This window comes from Mobula hypostoma, chromosome 27 (genome assembly GCF_963921235.1).
Source record: "Mobula hypostoma chromosome 27, sMobHyp1.1, whole genome shotgun sequence".
Taxonomy (NCBI): Eukaryota; Metazoa; Chordata; class Chondrichthyes; order Myliobatiformes; family Myliobatidae; genus Mobula; species Mobula hypostoma.
In genome coordinates, this window is record NC_086123.1 from 28,149,156 (window position 1) to 28,166,237 (window position 17,082).

The window sequence follows — 17,082 nt, forward strand, 5'->3', positions numbered from 1 at the left end:
CTGCTGTGTGAACAGTGCAGCTTTGCAAAATGCACAGCCTGTGGACTCCATCTCACAGAACATACGTTTCTTCCTGACTCAGCAAGTCTCCAATCTGGCCATAACGAGCACATAGCTAGGGGGCCCACTGGTTCACCAGTGATGGACTGTATTCCTGATCCGCTCGATTAAGCTGCTTGGTTTGACTTGTTAAACAGGAGGAGCTGCCCTCTGCACCCATTGTGGCTTTGAACTTGCCTGACATCCTGTTTTTAAACTCTCTCGACCACCTTCAGTAAGCAGTCTTCCTGTAACAAAAAACAGATTATACGGGAACTCCTCAACCAATCAGGCAACACCTATGGAGACAAAGACAGAACTTTGCATTAGGTCATTAATCTTTCATTAGTGGGTACTTGACATAAAGCACAAGTTTCTCTCTCCACAGGTGCTGCTCAGCTTGAAGACGCTTCAATGTTCCGCCATTAATTCTGGTTTGCATTTTGCTGTTGGAAACTTATCAGCAAGTTGAGAAGACCTGAGTTTGGAGACAATATCTGTTGAAAATAGCAAGTGAAAATAAACTCCGCTGGTTCAGATTTTGTCAGGATCTTGATCCGAAAACACTTGGATATGATGGTGGTTTCTTGTGATTGGACAGCCAACCAGCCAAGAGGAAAGCAAAGCAAGTTATCATCCATAAACAGTAACAAGGGTGGTGTTCTGTTGTTTAGAGCTGTATTATACAATCCCTTCAATAGCAGTGCAAAATCTGAAAGGTAATTCACATTTACTTAAAATCCTTTCATCTCTTCTGTGTAAGTACAAGTAGAGATTGTACTTGTGAACACATTCCACAAAATACCAACCATAAGTGATTTCTGCCAATATGAAATGTTTAATAATTTTTCTTTGTAAGCTTTATGGTTACACAAGAATGAGAGAATATCAGAATTCTTTTCCATAAGACCATAAGAGATAAGAGCATGATTATGCCATTCTGCCCATCAACTTTGCTCCATCATTTCATCATGGCCGATCCATTTTCCCTCTCAGCTGTATTGCTCCGCCTTCTCTCCGTAAACTTTCATGCCTTGACTAATCAAAATTCTATTGAGCTCTGCCTTAAATACACCCAATGACCTGGCAGCCACAGCCACCTGTGGCCACAAACTCCACCAATTGATCACACGCTGGCTAAAAAATTCCTCCTCATCTGCGTTCTAGATGGACATCCCTCCATTCTGAGGCTGTGCCTTCTGGCCCTAGACTCCTATGCCATGGGAAACATTCTCTCCACATCCACTCCACCTATGCCCTCAAAAATTCAATAGCTTTCAATGAGAACCCTTCTCATTCTTCTGAACTATAGTGGTTACAAGCCCAGAGCTATTATATGCTCCTCATATGATAACTGTTTCATTCCTGTAATCATTTTCCTAAACTTCCACAGAGCCCTCTCCAATGTCAGCACATCCTTTCTTAGATAAGAGGCCCAAAGCTGCTCCCAATATTCCAAGTGAGGCCTCATCAGTGCATTATAAACCTTCAACATTACATCCTTGCTTTTATATTCCAGTGCTTGTGAAATGAATGCTAACATCACAATTGCCTTCCTCACCACAGACTCAACCTGCAAATTAACATTCAGACAATCCTGCACAAGGACTCCCAAGTCCCTTTGCACCTCAGGTTTTTGAATTTTCTGCCCAGTTAGAGAATTGTCTATGCTTTTGTTCCTTCTACCAAAGTGCATGACTGTACACTTCCCAACACTATTCCATCTACCACTTCTTTGCCCTTTCTCTTAATCTGTCTAAGTCCTTCTGCGATCTCCCTGGTTCCTCAGTACTACTTGTCCCACCATCATATCATCCATAAGCTTGGCCACAAAGCTATCAATGTTGTCATCCAAAGCATTGACATATAATGTAAAAAGAACCAGATCTCAAAACCGAACACTGTGAAACATCACTGGACACTGACAGCCAACAAAGTTCCCAAACTTTGCCTCCTGCCAATTTGGCAAACCTCTATCCATGCTAGTATCTTTCCTGTAATACTACGAGCTCTTACCTTAAGTAGCCTCATGTGTGGCACCTTGTCAAAAGTCTTCTGAAAATCGAAGTACCCAATATCCACCAATTCTCCTTTGTCTATCCGGCTTGTTAATTCCTCAAATATTCCAACAGATTTGTCAGGAAAGATTTCCCCTTAAGGAAACCATGGTTATTTTGGCCAATTTTATCATGTCCCTTCCAGTACCCTGAGACACTTTCCATAATAATCGACTCCAACATCTTCCCAACCACTAAGGCCAGGCTAACTGGCCTATAAATTCCTTTCTTCTGCCTCCCTCCCTTCTTTAAGAGTGAAGTGACATCTGCAATTTTCCAGTCCTATGGAACAATTCCAGAATCAAATTTATAATTGCAAACATATAGAACAAAGTACCATAAAAGGAACTTAATCCTATCATAAATGGGTGATTATTTGGTTAAGAAATAAATACAAATGTAAGAGCCTAAACACAATTTGAAGAGGAGATGGGAGAGACAATGGGAGGATTTTTATTTAAAGAAATGAAAGTAATTATTGCCAATCCAATAACTGTACCTTAACAGAGGTGTAATTAGTTTGTAAAGGAGTGATTACTTTAAAAACCACAATAGTTCCCCTCTCTCTCTCTCTCTCTCTCTCTCAGTGAGGCCTCCGTCATTCAGATTTGACCATGGATACTGTGTCCTAGCTGTCCAGGTACCCAAGCCAGGTCAGTACAATATGGAGAGTAAGCTGTTGCCATGTAACAAGCTCGCCCTCTCCACACATCTGATGAACCCAAAGGAACAGCAGAGACCGATGTAGTTTGGCACCAGAAGCGTCACAGGAGTTGCCAGTCAGCGTTGAACTCAATACAGGGACTCCAGCTCCAGATTTTTCCCTTAGGCTTTCCTGCCGAAGCCTACCCCATGAGAGGGTATAGCCAAAAGGTAGTGGAGGTTTGAGATCAGAGTTTTCCTTCTCCGAGATGAGCTGCCAACCACAGTCGACGAGCCCCATCTGCTCGAAGCGACTGGCTTTAAGGCACCAGTAACCCACCTTTTCCCCTTATCCTGTCAGTAGAAACAGTTCTGCTGGGCTTAGTATCTAAGCCACATGTGAAGGCCAGGAGCTGGTTGTCAGGAGCTGTTTGAGGTGCACGCCACTGGGAGCATTTAATAGGTAGTGGGAGCTTGTTCCCATTACTACCCCTGTCTATGACAATCGTGTGTGTGTGTATATATATATATATATATATTTAAGGGGATGTGGAGCAGAGAGCGAGAGAGCAAGTTTGTACATCTGGTCAGTGCAAAGGATGCTAGGAATGGCAAGGGTGGAGGGGTGTGGGACAGATGGCAGAGGAGGAGTGCCAGGGGCAGGGGTGACGCGGGTGCAGGTGCACCCAGTCCTGAGACACCAAGCAAGATCATTTGATTCCAAGCAATTTGTTTATTGATCATTACAGAACGTCTCTCTGAAGCTTCCCACTTCCTCCCCTCTCCCTTCCCCTTTCCCCAATCATGATCCCCCTCTCGCTGCCCCTTTCCCACTCTCAGTCCACAACAGAGACCCAAATCAGAACCAGGCTTATCATCACTCACATACGTCATGAAATTTGTTTTTTTGTTTGCGGCAGCAGTACAGTGCAACACGTAAAATTACTACAGACCTGTGTAAAAGTCTTTAGGCACCCGAGCTACTGTAAATATATAGCATGTACCTGAGACTTTTGCACAGCACTGTACAAAACAGCCGTGAAATCAGTACATTTTAAATCAGGGAAGCATTTGGGAGCAAACTGAGAAGAAACAATGCTGTTAATAAACTTCAGAATTTCTTCATTTGTGTGCGTGACTAACAATATCAGTATTTGATTACGTATCATTGAAATAAAACTTGTTCCACATGAATGGCCCTCAGAATTAATTTATCTTGTCACATTGGCCTTCTCTACAAAAGATGTTTGTACAGAACTGTGACCGTATAACACCCATTGTTGATAGTGACAGATGAGTGCCAACACACAGTGTTTATAACTTCCACCTATAAGAGATGTTGCAAGACTATTTATTTATTGAGACACAGCGCGGAATAGGCCTTTCCAGCACTTCGAGCCACAACCTCCAGCAACCCCCGATTTAACCCGAGCCTAATCACGGGACAATTTACAATGACCAATTAACCTACCAACTGGTATGTCTTAGGTTCCCTGGGAGGAAACCGGAGCACCCAGAGGAAACCCACGCAGTCATGGGGAGAACATACCAACTCCTTACAGACAGCAGCGGGGATTGAACCCGGATCACCTGTACTGTAAAGTGCTGCGCGAACCGCTACACTACTGCTCTGCTCGAACAATCAGATAAAAAAAATTATACTTCACCACCTGATAGATAGTCTGTGTTAAAGCTGCTTGAAGAATAACTGTGAGCAAATGATATCGATCCGGGATCTCGTGGCTCTGGAGGCGGGCGGACTCATGGTCGGTGTCTCTGCAGAGATCCGGTGTGTCGTGGGAGACGGAAGATCGAAAGCAGCCAGCTGGCTGCCAGCTGTGTGCCCAGAGACCCGAGTTCCTTGGGCACAGAGCCCGGAAAAAGCGACGCAATGGACTTTTAACATCGTAAATCAGTGAGTTGTTTGTTATGTCTCCCCTCTCGCTGTGAAACGGTGACACCTCTTTCTCCCTTATTAAGGAGAGAGAGAGAGAGCCTGTGGTATGTCGAATACCAGGTGAACGAGAAGTCTTTGGGGTGCTGCGAGTCTGTGTCTTTTCTGATGCTTTGTTACATGCTTGAGTGCTCAGTTGTGAGTGCAAATGCATTTTCTTTGCTGGTGGGGAGGGGGATTGTTGCTTTGCTGCTGCTTACACGTGGGAGGGGGGAGCTGGAGGGAGGCTTTGGGGTTCTAACACTTAACTGTCATTCATTCTTTAGGGGCACTCCCCCGTTTCCCTGTTTTCATGGATGGTTGCAAAGATGAAGTATTTCAGGATGTATATTGTATACATTTCTCTGACATTAAATGTACCTTTGAAATTTTTGAAACCTTTGAACGAGGGAATCCCCTGCTTTCCCAGGGAAACTCTTGAAGGATCTCATGGGATCTGAAGCGTACAGCTGTGGGGTGAGATGTGTCCTTGATTAATAAGTCATTCAAGAGCCAGCACTGGGTCAGAAGAGCACTCTTCCAGTGCAGCCTTGAAATACCCGGTAAGTTATGTGCTTGGGTCCTTTAGGTAAGACTTGAAACGACAGACCTCTAACACTGAGGTGAGGATCCTGCCGCTGATTAAGGATAATTATCATGTGGCGAGTCCAATAACATCATCTAACAAAACAATGGTGCGCACTTCAAAAAGTATTAGCTATGGAGAACAACCTTAATCTAAGATAGGACTGAACTGGTTTCCAATCAGGTCATTAATATTACAGTATTGCGACGCGGTTAGCGTCACACTGTTATAGCGCCAGTGTCCGGGGTTTAATCCCGCCAGTCCCTGTAAGGAGTTTGTATACTATCCTATAACTGTGTGGGTTTCCTCCAGGGGCTCCAGTTTCCTCGCATGGGCTCATTGGACCAGAAGGGTCTGTTGCTGTCTGTATCTCTAAATAAAATATGATAGATTAAATAAAATAGGGACAGGACAAGCATCAGTTCACAAGTCTCTGGATATGAGGATGTAATGGGCACAGAGTTTTCATCCAAAGGGTTAGCTTGTTATGGTATGCGCCTGACCGCGCCACCTTCCGGGGTTTGGACACACTGATTCTCCCGAGTATGGATAGTTGGTGCAGTTCCTTTAAAGATTCCAGCTAATTGGCGGCCATGTTTTGGTACCAGGATTTGTATACCTGAAAGCAGTTTCGGTCTTCAATCATCAGCTCAACTCCGGTTCAGTCTGCGATTGCATTCTGGATTTCCATCTTATTTGGATTCTTGTCTAGCATCTAGTCAAGAACCCTGTTCTCATCTCAGTCTCAAAATCCTGTCTCAGTTATACTCTCGGACACCCCAGCCGTTGGGTCCCTACCGTCCTCGTCGAGGTCTCTCGTCACATGGTTGAGTTATGCTTTTAACCTTTCAATTACCTTTACTGTCACTTGAATCTCTGCCTTGTTCCAATGTGGCCCAAAATGGATGATGTTGTTCGACATCTGTTGAGCTCAAAGGTAACCATGACATCACTAGCTTTAACCAGGGACAAAATTAAAGAATTGCTTAGTTTACAAGTTGATGTCTCCTATTTTCCCTTTCCCTTTAATGATTTTAAGATCCATCATTTCCAAAATATGCTTTTCATGCAGAGGACGAAGGAACAATATTTTCTATAGAAATAGCTGGTGGTTAACATTGGCTGTCTAAAACGCCTTCCTAATCAATAGTTTGCAATTGCTGGAGAATTCTACTTCCAAACCACTTATAAAGGTGAAATCTGTACCTCCAGATATTGATCTTTATTGGCTCCAAGGCTGAATCTTGGAAAATGCACAGTAAGGTTCTGCTTGCACCCTTCAGAAGAAACAGATGACTGAAAGTCAAAGTTCAAAGTTCAAAGTACATTTATTATCAAAGAATGCATACATTATACAGCCTTGAGATTTGTCTTCTTACAGGCAGACACAAAACAAAGGAACCCATAAAAAAGAACCTCAAACACTCATTGTGGAGAGAGAGAAAAAAAAACAAATTGTGCAGAAAATAAAAGCAAGCAAATAACATTCAGAACAAAAGTGAGTCCATAGGCATAGAGCCCAGAGCAACCAGAGCAGGCCACAGCACCAGACTCAGTTCAGCACAGAGCCGAGTAAACATCATTGAGCAGCAAACAGAACCAGGCCGACCCTAACCTCTTGTCCCAACCATGCCTTTCAATCCATCCAGCCCAGTGTTTAAATCATCCAAGCATCAGGTCATTCTTTGCACTAGGATCCGGAACGTGTCGTATCAATACACTCTGGGCCTGGACCCATCCACCATGTTTTGGCCCATATCCGTTCTTTCCAATTCAGCCTGGCGCTTAGATTGAACAGTTTAGAAAGATGAGCCTCAAATCTGCCTCTCCTTTGTTCTGACTTTTCTCTGCTCCATTCGCCCCGACTTTGCCTCAAACATGCCTCGATCTCGCTCGCACCCGCATGCTTCCGCTCTTGACTAAGCCTTGCCTTCGCTCACCTCCCCATTGTTGGTGGTGATCATTGACCATAAATTTTACAGGATAATGTATTGAGATGTATTCTTAGTTTTGTTTGCTGCCAGTAAGCAGTCAGTGGGCATCACCACTGCCATCTTAAACCAGATCCACTGCTCATTAAGAAGTTATTGGATGCACTCACCAGAAGACAAAACTTTACAATGTAGTTGGAACCCAATTAGCACTTGCTGTGTGAGCCAGCTGAAAAACAGATAACCATACTTCCCATCTTGTAGTCCACCATCCTGCTGCTGACCGCTTTTGATTAGTCAACCAGGTATTTGTTTAAAGTGTAATGGAAGTTTCATCTTCCACCACACTTCTAAACAGCAATCACCATCCTCACGGTGAAACAAATTTTCTTCAGCTCTCTTTAATCCTTCTCCCTCATACCATAAATGTCCACCTCCTGGTTAATCCCAGTTCTGAAGTATCCCAGAGCGCATTTTCTAATTTTTTCTCAAGGCGTGGGAGAATTTTCTCATTTTCTCTCAGAGTCTGTCAAAAGCATGCACTGTGACCCAAAGGGCAAATCAATTAAAACAAAGGTACGTAGATTTTTTTTCTTACTGGGAGCAGTGAATCTGTGGATTCCTTTGCTACTCTCGTTTTTGAAGCGTTGAGGTATTGAGAGCTAGAGTGATTTCGCACAGAGGAGGAGTTGAGGTGTGGGGAAAATCAGTAATGAACATATTCAGTGGAAAACTTGAAGGGGCTTAGTGACCTACCTTTCTAATTTCTTGTGTTGTTGTGTTCAATCCCGAACACTTGACAGCCTGTACTCAGGATTGTGCACATTCTACCAACAATGGAACCTATTCCCTCGGAGGAAGATGGCGCCAGTGAGCAACGGTACCAAGGGTGACAACCTCAAGACAGGTCACAAAGCAACTCCTTTTACTTCTTTTTATTTCAGATGTGGTTCTGCTGCTGCTGGAGCCCTGTCACCTACGTTCTGACAGTGTGTTTTTGGGCCGACCGGGCGACCTGGCGCTTTGTTGTCTCTGAGAGATTACCATGAGGCTGCGAGGCATGTAGGCCAGGCGGTCTGGTGACGGGGCATGAGCCCATACGAACTCCATCTCTCACCAGTTACACCGATTAAAGCACCGAGGAAGATTGAGATCATCGAGGCAGGTGAGGAAGCGAGCTAGTGTTCAGCACTATCCACCAGCCGCTCGCTTGCTGCTGTCAGAGAATGGTGACTACGTGTGACGGTCTCTCTCTTCCTCTCACTCCCTGCTCCCGAGGGAAGATCCTTGTGTTCGAGAGATCTCTCTCTCCCTCGACGCTGTCGAAGGGTGGTGCAGGAACAAGGTTTACTCTATACGGTTTGTAGATTGGACTCTAATTCACACATGATGTGTTTCTGGTCACTCTTTTTTTTGTTGCTAGTTTGGGGGATTTTGAATCAGGGCGGCCTGCATACAGTGAACACTGAGCTGAACTGAAATATGCCTTTTGACTTTGTATTTTATATCCTGTGGTTTCTCTCATTTTTTTTGTGCTGCCATTTGCAGAATTTTTCTTGCAGAGGGGTTGGAGCGGAGGTTGATGTTGTTTCTTTGAACGGTTCTGGGGTTCTTCTTTGATTCGTGGCTGTCTGTGGAGAAGACGAATCTCAGGGTTGTATACTGCATACATACTTTGATGATAAATGTACTTTGAATCCTTTGAGTCCTATTCTGCGTGAACAAATTTTCCATCCTTTCCTCCTCCTTCATTCTATCCACCTACATGTTGTCAGGATCAAAATCTTCTTTTTCTCCCCTGAGGGTCCCCTTCTCCCTGACAACATTATCGCTCTGTCTGATACACAGCCCTAATCACCAGGCCACTTCACAAGCCATATCCACCCCCACCGTCCCCTGCATTTCATTTCTCCATGTACCATGTTTCCGATTCTCTCTCACTTAAAAAGCTATCTAAACAAAACATTTTCCTGATCGTTGGAAGGGTAGAACCTAACTTTCTCTCTCTAGCTATGACACCTGATCTGCCGAATACTTGCAGCAAATTCTCCTCCAATAGGCAAACAGTTCTTCTCACGGCCAACCTGGTGGAAACTATCACTCACTGGGGAATCAGCCTCTCAAGTTGTATGGTGCTGGATGAAGTGGAGTGATGAAATTGTCCAAAGTTCGAAGTACAAAGTACATTTATTAACCAAGTATGTATACATTTTTCAACCTTGAGATTTGTCTCCTTAAAGGCAGCCACAGAACAAAGAAATCCAAAAGAACCCATTAAAAAAAAAGTCCACCAAACACCTAATGTGCGGGGAAAAAAAACAAATTGTGCAAACAATAAAGCAAGCAAATAGCATTCAGAACTGAAGTCCACAAAAGAGAGTCCGTCCAGTGACACGAAGCCACCACCTCAGTTCAGCGCAGAGCAGCGAACTGATCCGCCCGGCCCTTTCCTCCGGCCCCGACATCCTGACCTTTTCAGTCCAGCCCCGTGCATAAATCACCAAACATTGGCCCGTGCCTCGCTCCCAAACCCGGACTCTGCTGCTTCGATATGCTCTGGGGCCTGCACCCCACTGCCCCAATTCAGCCTGGTGCTTAAATTAATCAAGCCTCAAGTCTTTCCTCGCTCACGGGGACGTGCCTGGACTCTGCCTTGCGCCTCTGCTCAGCTTTCTCCCTTTCACCTGCACTGACCTCGCCTCAGTTCTGTTGCATTGAATCACCTCCAAGACCAAAGGGAAGTTACAGACGATTGTTTGCAGTGATCGTTTACCAGAAAAGTGTTATTAATAAAGTATTTGTTTTTTCCCTTTGTCTTGTTTTCCACCAATAAGTAGACACTGAGCTTCACCAGTGCCAACTTAAGCCTATTGTAAAGCTCCAATTGTGAAGGTCTACACACGTCTATCATTTTGATTATTTTATAATAAAATTGGATGAGTCCTCAGGCCAACAGAAGTTTCCTCCTTCAGTAGTTCCTCGGGCTTAAGACTGACACACTACGGTTTTTGAATTCTGAGGTGGAAACCATATCCTCTTCCATGAATAAGCTGAGTAATGGCAGTGTGGGGGCTAGTTTTGGAGGTGACATTCTCCTGCCAGGTGTTCTGCATGCTCTGGAAGATCCTTCTCTGTACCACCATACAGGCCCCTTCCCCAATTTTAGCAGCCGCACCCCCAGGATTCTCAGGGATCCATGTAATTGACTTTTCTTCACCAAGGCCTAGAGCACACCCTTTCCTCTGGTAGTGTGGCAGTTAGCATAGCTCTTCACAGCACAGGTGACCAAGCTTCAGTTCCCACTGGTGTCTATAAGGTATCTGTACATGCTTCCCTTGACCTCTGGGTGCTCCAGTCCCCTTCCACATCCCAAAGACACTCAGGTCAGGGTTGGTAAGTTGTGGGCACGCTATGTTGGCACCGGAGGCCTGTCAACATTTGCGGGCTGCCCCCGGCACGTCCTCAGACTGTGTTCGTCATTGACGCAAAACAACGATGCATTTCACCGTATGTTTCGATGCCCAGGTTAAAGTTAATCTTAAATTTCTCCTCATGGTACAGTCTACTGGGTTCAGGAGCCTGGTGTCGGACAGGGAAATGATGTGCCCTGCCCGACCCAGGGGAGCTGAGTATAACTAAGGCTTCAGTACTGGAGGTATGTATGGTAGCACCTCTGGTGAAAGGACTTGTCAGGTCTATTTCAGGGAAGCTCACTCACCTTGGTCCCCACCAGACACTCAACTCTCAACAGTATTCCAAGTAGCTGTTTACATGTGACAGCAGCCACACCCCGGTAACCGCTTCGACAGGCCGGCTAAACCAGGTGAGGGTACCCGGTGAGAAGGGGGCATGCATGTCCTAGCATGTGAAGCCAGCTCCTGCGGTCCGGGCAGATGAGATCCAGACGCCAGGAAGGCTGAACCACGGACCTCCATGGAGATCAAAGGGCGTGACAAGGCAGGGAAGACATCATGGCCATCCACTGCAGCCAAGGCAGGTTCCAGTTTGTGACGCTTTGTTCGTACCTCTGGACCTGGACTTCTGAGTGCAAGAGAGTGGAACTGCCCTAGTGCAGCGGTTTTTTCACGTTAAAAACTCTCCCGCACAGGTTTCCTATCTTCGTTGGACAAAATGGATTAGATTAGATTAGATTATGAGGACACGCAGTCCTCTTTTTTTGTCATTTAGTAATGCATGCATTAAGAAATGATACAATGTTCCTCCAGAATGATATCACAGAAACACAAGACAAACCAAGACTGAAAAACTGACAAAAACCACATAATTATAACATATAGTTACAACAGTGCAAAGCAATACCGAAATTTGATAAAGAACAGACCATGGGCATGGTAAAAAAAAGTCTCAAAGTCTCTCGAAAGTCCCATCATCTCACGCAGACAGTAGAAGGGAGAAACTCTCCCTGCCATGAGCTTACAGCGCCGCAAACTTGCAGATGCAGCATCCTGGAAGCATCCGACCATAGACGACTCTTGTGCCCGTCCGAAAACTTCGAGCCTCTGACCAGCCCTCTGACGCCGAGCACTGAGCACTATCTCAGCCGAGCGCTTCGACCCCGGCCCCGGCAACAGCCAACAGGCAAAGCCGAAGATTTGGGGCCTTCCCCTCCGGAGATTCTTGATCGCACAGTAGCAGCGGCAGCGAAGCGGGCATTTCAGAAGTTTCTCCAGATGTTCCTCCGAGCTTCTCACGTCTGTCTCCATCAGCCACTGTGGATGCTGTCGTGGGAGGGAACACTGACATTGATTTCTTCTCGTCCTGGTAAATCTGGATATTATAAAGGGCGCAGTATACATTTTCAGGCCTCAGAAGCATCAAGGAGAACAACACCATAAACAGGATATAATAAAACATAACTAGAATCTCTGTTAAACAAAGCAAACAGTTCAAATCAACTTACCCTGTGCATATACAGATGAATGAAAGCTCTATAATGGTACCATATACACCATACACATCACTAGATACTGTATCAATGATAACATATATCGTGTAAGTAATATCATTTGATATTACGTAATCACTTTAAAGATACTTTAATCAGTCCGTGTTACTAATCTGTAAAATGTTGATCGTGAGTCTCAAACAGCGTTGCAGAATTTTTCATTGTTTGTTGGCATGTTTTTAAGTGAAAAGCCTCAGGGATAGGAACGTGGAGCAGTTTCGGGCTAGACCTCTGGATGGTGTTCCGTCCTCGAAGGCCGGCAATGTAGGCGGTTGACAAAGGATATCCAGTATCTCGGCCTCCGTTCCGCATTCGAAGGCAAGTGACATGGACTAGAGATGAAGGACGTCGGCAGTCCAGGCCTCTGCTGCGCCCTCAAAGGTCATGAGAGCAGAAGGCACAAGGGCTGGTCAGTCAGCATGTCTGGAGTTCGAAGCTGGAGTTCATACTCTCGTCATCGGTTAGTCCAGGGGTCGATACCAAAGATCGGAGCCTGAAGGTCAATTAGAAGTCCGGAAGTTGAAGCCTAATGGCCGAAGTCTGGAGGCTGGAGGACTGTCCTGTGTGGGTGGGTGGGAGGAAAGGGCCTTGTTTTGCTGCTGCTGCTTTGTTACTTGTGATCTGTGATGTTCTACCAAACATTGTGGGCATGCTACATTGGCGCCAGAATGTGTGCTAGGTTCACGAGCTGTCCCCAGCTCATCCTCAGGTCATTAACTTCACTGTATAGTTCAAAGCACCTGCGATAAATTAATCAAAATGTGTAGATGTGAATGAAGTAAAGCCTAGTTCTCAAACAAAGGCTTCATTATGTAGGGTTTCACCAATCTCAAGAATTTGTAATATTCAAATTGCTTGAGGACTTTTACAACATCCAATGGATCCTTAACAATATGAGGTGATCTTTTGTCTGTGATATATGATCCCGCCTCATCCACTCCAGCAGCACAATATCAGACAGGTGTTTAAATGTTTTTCAAAAGTGATATTTGAAGAAGGACAGGAAAATTGGAATACAGGAATCACTGTAATCTACTCAACCACTGAACCAACTGGTTCCACTTGTTTGAGTATCATTCGACCCAACAACAATGGTCTGGTGCAGCATGCTCTCATAATATACAAGAATCACAGTGAACACTCAGGTCAGCAGCAAAGGTCATTGGCTGCAGTCTACCATCACTCCAGCACTTGGATATGTCCAGGATAAAGAAGCAGGCAGGAAAATCATTGCAGACACTAACTATACAGCAAAATGCCTTTTCCAAAGGCCACTTCTGGAAAACGCTACAGGGTTATTAAAACAAAAATTTTGTGCCAATTAGAAATTTATTCTTTGGGAGAAGGAAGGAGGGATAATAATGTCTGAGGAAGACTGGACAATAATATGGAGGTATCAATGGAAGTGTACCAGTTCACAGAAATGGAGGGAGCGAGTGGAAAAACTTGATAAGATATTTTATTACACACTCTCAGAAATCCCATTATGATAATAACCCCCTTGCTTGCTGGAGAAATTGTGGAAATCAAATGCAAACTATTATCATATTTTCTGGGAATGCCCCGTTATCAAAGACTATTGGATTGGGATACATAATGCCCTACAAGACATCTTTAAATGTGAAATTCCCTTAGAGAGTAAGACCATATATTTTGGGTATATATCTCAAGAATGGTTGAAAAGAGATAATTATTTAATGAATGTACTGCTGGTGGCTGGTAAAAGACCCTTACCAGGAAAAATGGTTATCACAGGAGAGTCCAACTTTACATGTATGGATGGAAATTACAATGGACATTTACAAAAATGAAGAAGATAACAGCATCTGTTAATCATAAGTTAGAACAATTTTATTCATACTGGAAAAAGTGGTTTAACTACATAACACCTCACAGGCCTGATTTTATTCTCACCAGTCAATGAATATGTTGTAAATAAAAAGATCACTCTCTACTCTGTACATAGTTTTCTTCTTTCGATTGTTATTTCTTTCCTCTCTTTTCTATAAGTGTATACCTCATAAATATTATGTGGAGATTTGTGACAAATATGATTATATGATATATATGTACAGTACCTGAAATACATCTTATGGAAATGTTTGTTTGATGATGAAATTCAATAAAAAATAAATTTAAAAAAAAAGAAATTTATTCTCCTGGTGAGTTATCTGATCAACGGTTCTAGTTACCCACCCCACCCCCCTCAATCTCTGCACTGTAAACACTTAAAGCCACTTCTATAATGCTGTTTACATGCTGATATTTATGTATTTATGCATTTTTGTTCCATATTCTCACTTTAACCTCTAATTTCATATTTGGTATAATCCTTTATAATTGTTGATTTTTTTTTTGCTGCTGTTGCATGTCCACCACAGCAAATTCCTAATACATGCAAATGTATATGATGAATAAAGCTCCGTGGTCATTAGATGCTATCAGCTGTCTTTCTCATTTGTCTGGTATTTCATCTTAACACTTCTTCGCCTTTCTCTACTCTCCCGCCTAGCACTTGCTGCTTTTGACATCCATTCATCTTCTGAGAAGGTTTCTCAAGACCTGAGCTTTGTGGACTCCGAGGTGACGAATAATCTACTGTGGGAATAGCAGACTCTGCCGCACGTAAGGCATACGGTGACTGAAAAGGTGGGTTATTGAACGTCAATGGGCTTCTGAATGTTTCCAACACACAGACCCAGCATTCTCAGTGCCAAAGCAACTCTCACAACATGCTGGAGGAACTCAGCAGGCCAGGCAGCATCCCTGGAAAAGAGGAAACTGTCGATGTTTGGGGCCGAGACCCATCTTTGGGACTGAGACGGAAGGGAGGAGATGCCTGAATTAAAAGTTGGGGGGGGAAAAGAAGTTAGCTGGAAGGTGATAGGTGAAGCCAGGAAGATGGGAAAGGTAAACAGCTGGAGAAGAAAGAATCTGATAGGAGAGAAGAGTGGACAATAGGAGAAAGGGAAGGAGAGGAGGGGAGAAGAAGTAAAAGGTCAGAGTGGGAGATAGAAGAAGGGAAGGGGGAGAGTTTTGTTCACTGGAACGAGAAATTGATATTCAAATCATCAGTGCCATCCTAATTGCTTTTTCTTCACTCTGTGTGCTCACGAACCATGGGGATTCTCAGGGGTTAGTGGTCAACACTTTGAAGGGTACTTACAGCATATTCTTGGATCCGTTAGATCTTGCGAAGATGATGTCAGAAGTCAAGCATAACTGCTGTTTTATTAGATGCTATCAAAGAGCAGGTCAGACAGGGTCTGCCTGTACCAGAAACAAGACAAAGTTAAAAAAAAATCTAACAAAGGAACCAGAGCACATTTCACATTTCATATGTAAACCAGTCTGAAATAGTACCTGTGACCAGGTATTTTAGCTTTGCAGACCAAGACACTACAGAAGTATAGAGCTAAATATATTACAGCTACTGAAGGTTTATAGGCAAATAGACGATTATACCAACAAATGCAGATAAAACAGGGTCTTTTAAGAGGCTCTGGATAGGTACATGGAGCTTAGAAAAATAGAGGGCTATGGGTAACCCTAGGTAATTTCTAAAATAAGTACGTGTTCAGCACAGCACTGTGGGCTGAAGGGCCCGTATTGTGCTGTAGGTTTTCTGTGTTTCTATAAGCAAGTAACATGTAAGAAAGCTAAAACTACAATGAAAAACACAATAAAAACAATATGGACCCTAATCCAATGAATCTTTGCAACTGTGTAGAACATAGAACACAGAACCGTACAGCCTAAGAAAAGGCCCTTTGGCCCATAATGCTATACCAAACCAATTAAATTAGTAACCAAATGGCCAACTAATCTCTCTTGCCTACACAATGTCCATATCCTTCCATTTCTCTCACTCTCATGGACTCATCGAAACACCTCTTAAAACTCCCTAAAGTTTCTGCCTCTACCACTATTCCAGACAGCACATTCCAGGCATCCACCACTCTTGTTGTAAAAGACTTGCCCCTCACATCTCCTGTTACCTGGTAATCTTTTCCCTTGACAGTGTAGAGTACATACTTTGGCAGACTGATCATCAACTTCATGAACAACGTGGTCTGCCAATGGGCCCAATTGACTGTAATTGACTAGGCCAGTTCCCTCCAGTTCTGCTCGTTGCTCTGTGACGTTTACTCAACTCTGCGCTGGACTGAAGCTGTGGCCTGCTCTGACTGCAGTGATGCCTGGCTTAACATCTTTCATAAAATATCAGTTCTGAATATTATTTGCTTACTTTTATTGTTTGTGTGATTTGTTTTTTACCCCTCACATTGGGTGTTTGACAGCCTTTTTTTAATGGGTTCTTTTGGGTTTCTTTGTTTTGTGGCTGATTGTAAGGAGACGAATCTCAGGGTTGTATAATATATACATACTTCGATAATTAACATACTTTGAACTTTGAACTCAGAATACCTCAATGCTGTGGATGTTCATCTGGGAAAGGGTACCAGTGTTGGTTTGTTTATTGATCCAGTGGATCTGGTAGATGGCATTAACAGTAACATCCTAGTGCCTTGGGGTACCTGTTGTGTCCAGTCAAGTGTTAGAAGCATTCAGGAGGGCGAGGTTCACTGCTGCCTGGTTGATCACGAGTGTGAGCCAAGTCAGAGATCATGAACATAAGGAACCTTTGGACATCTGAAAGCGATGAAGAATTTCATTACCAATGGCTGGCTTTGCTGAGAGGTGACTCCAGATATGGGGGAATTGGTTCGTATCATCCGCAGTCTTGCCATGAACCTTCTCTGCCATCTGATTATTGTGCAGCAAAACAGACAGATGGAGGACAATATATTGTGGATGTTGTGGATAAGGCCATTTTGTATTGGCGCCAAAATTAGGTAGCCAGCTGTGACTCAATTGACAGTGTACTCATTTCTAAATCAGTTAGTTATAGTTATAAAGATATTTCA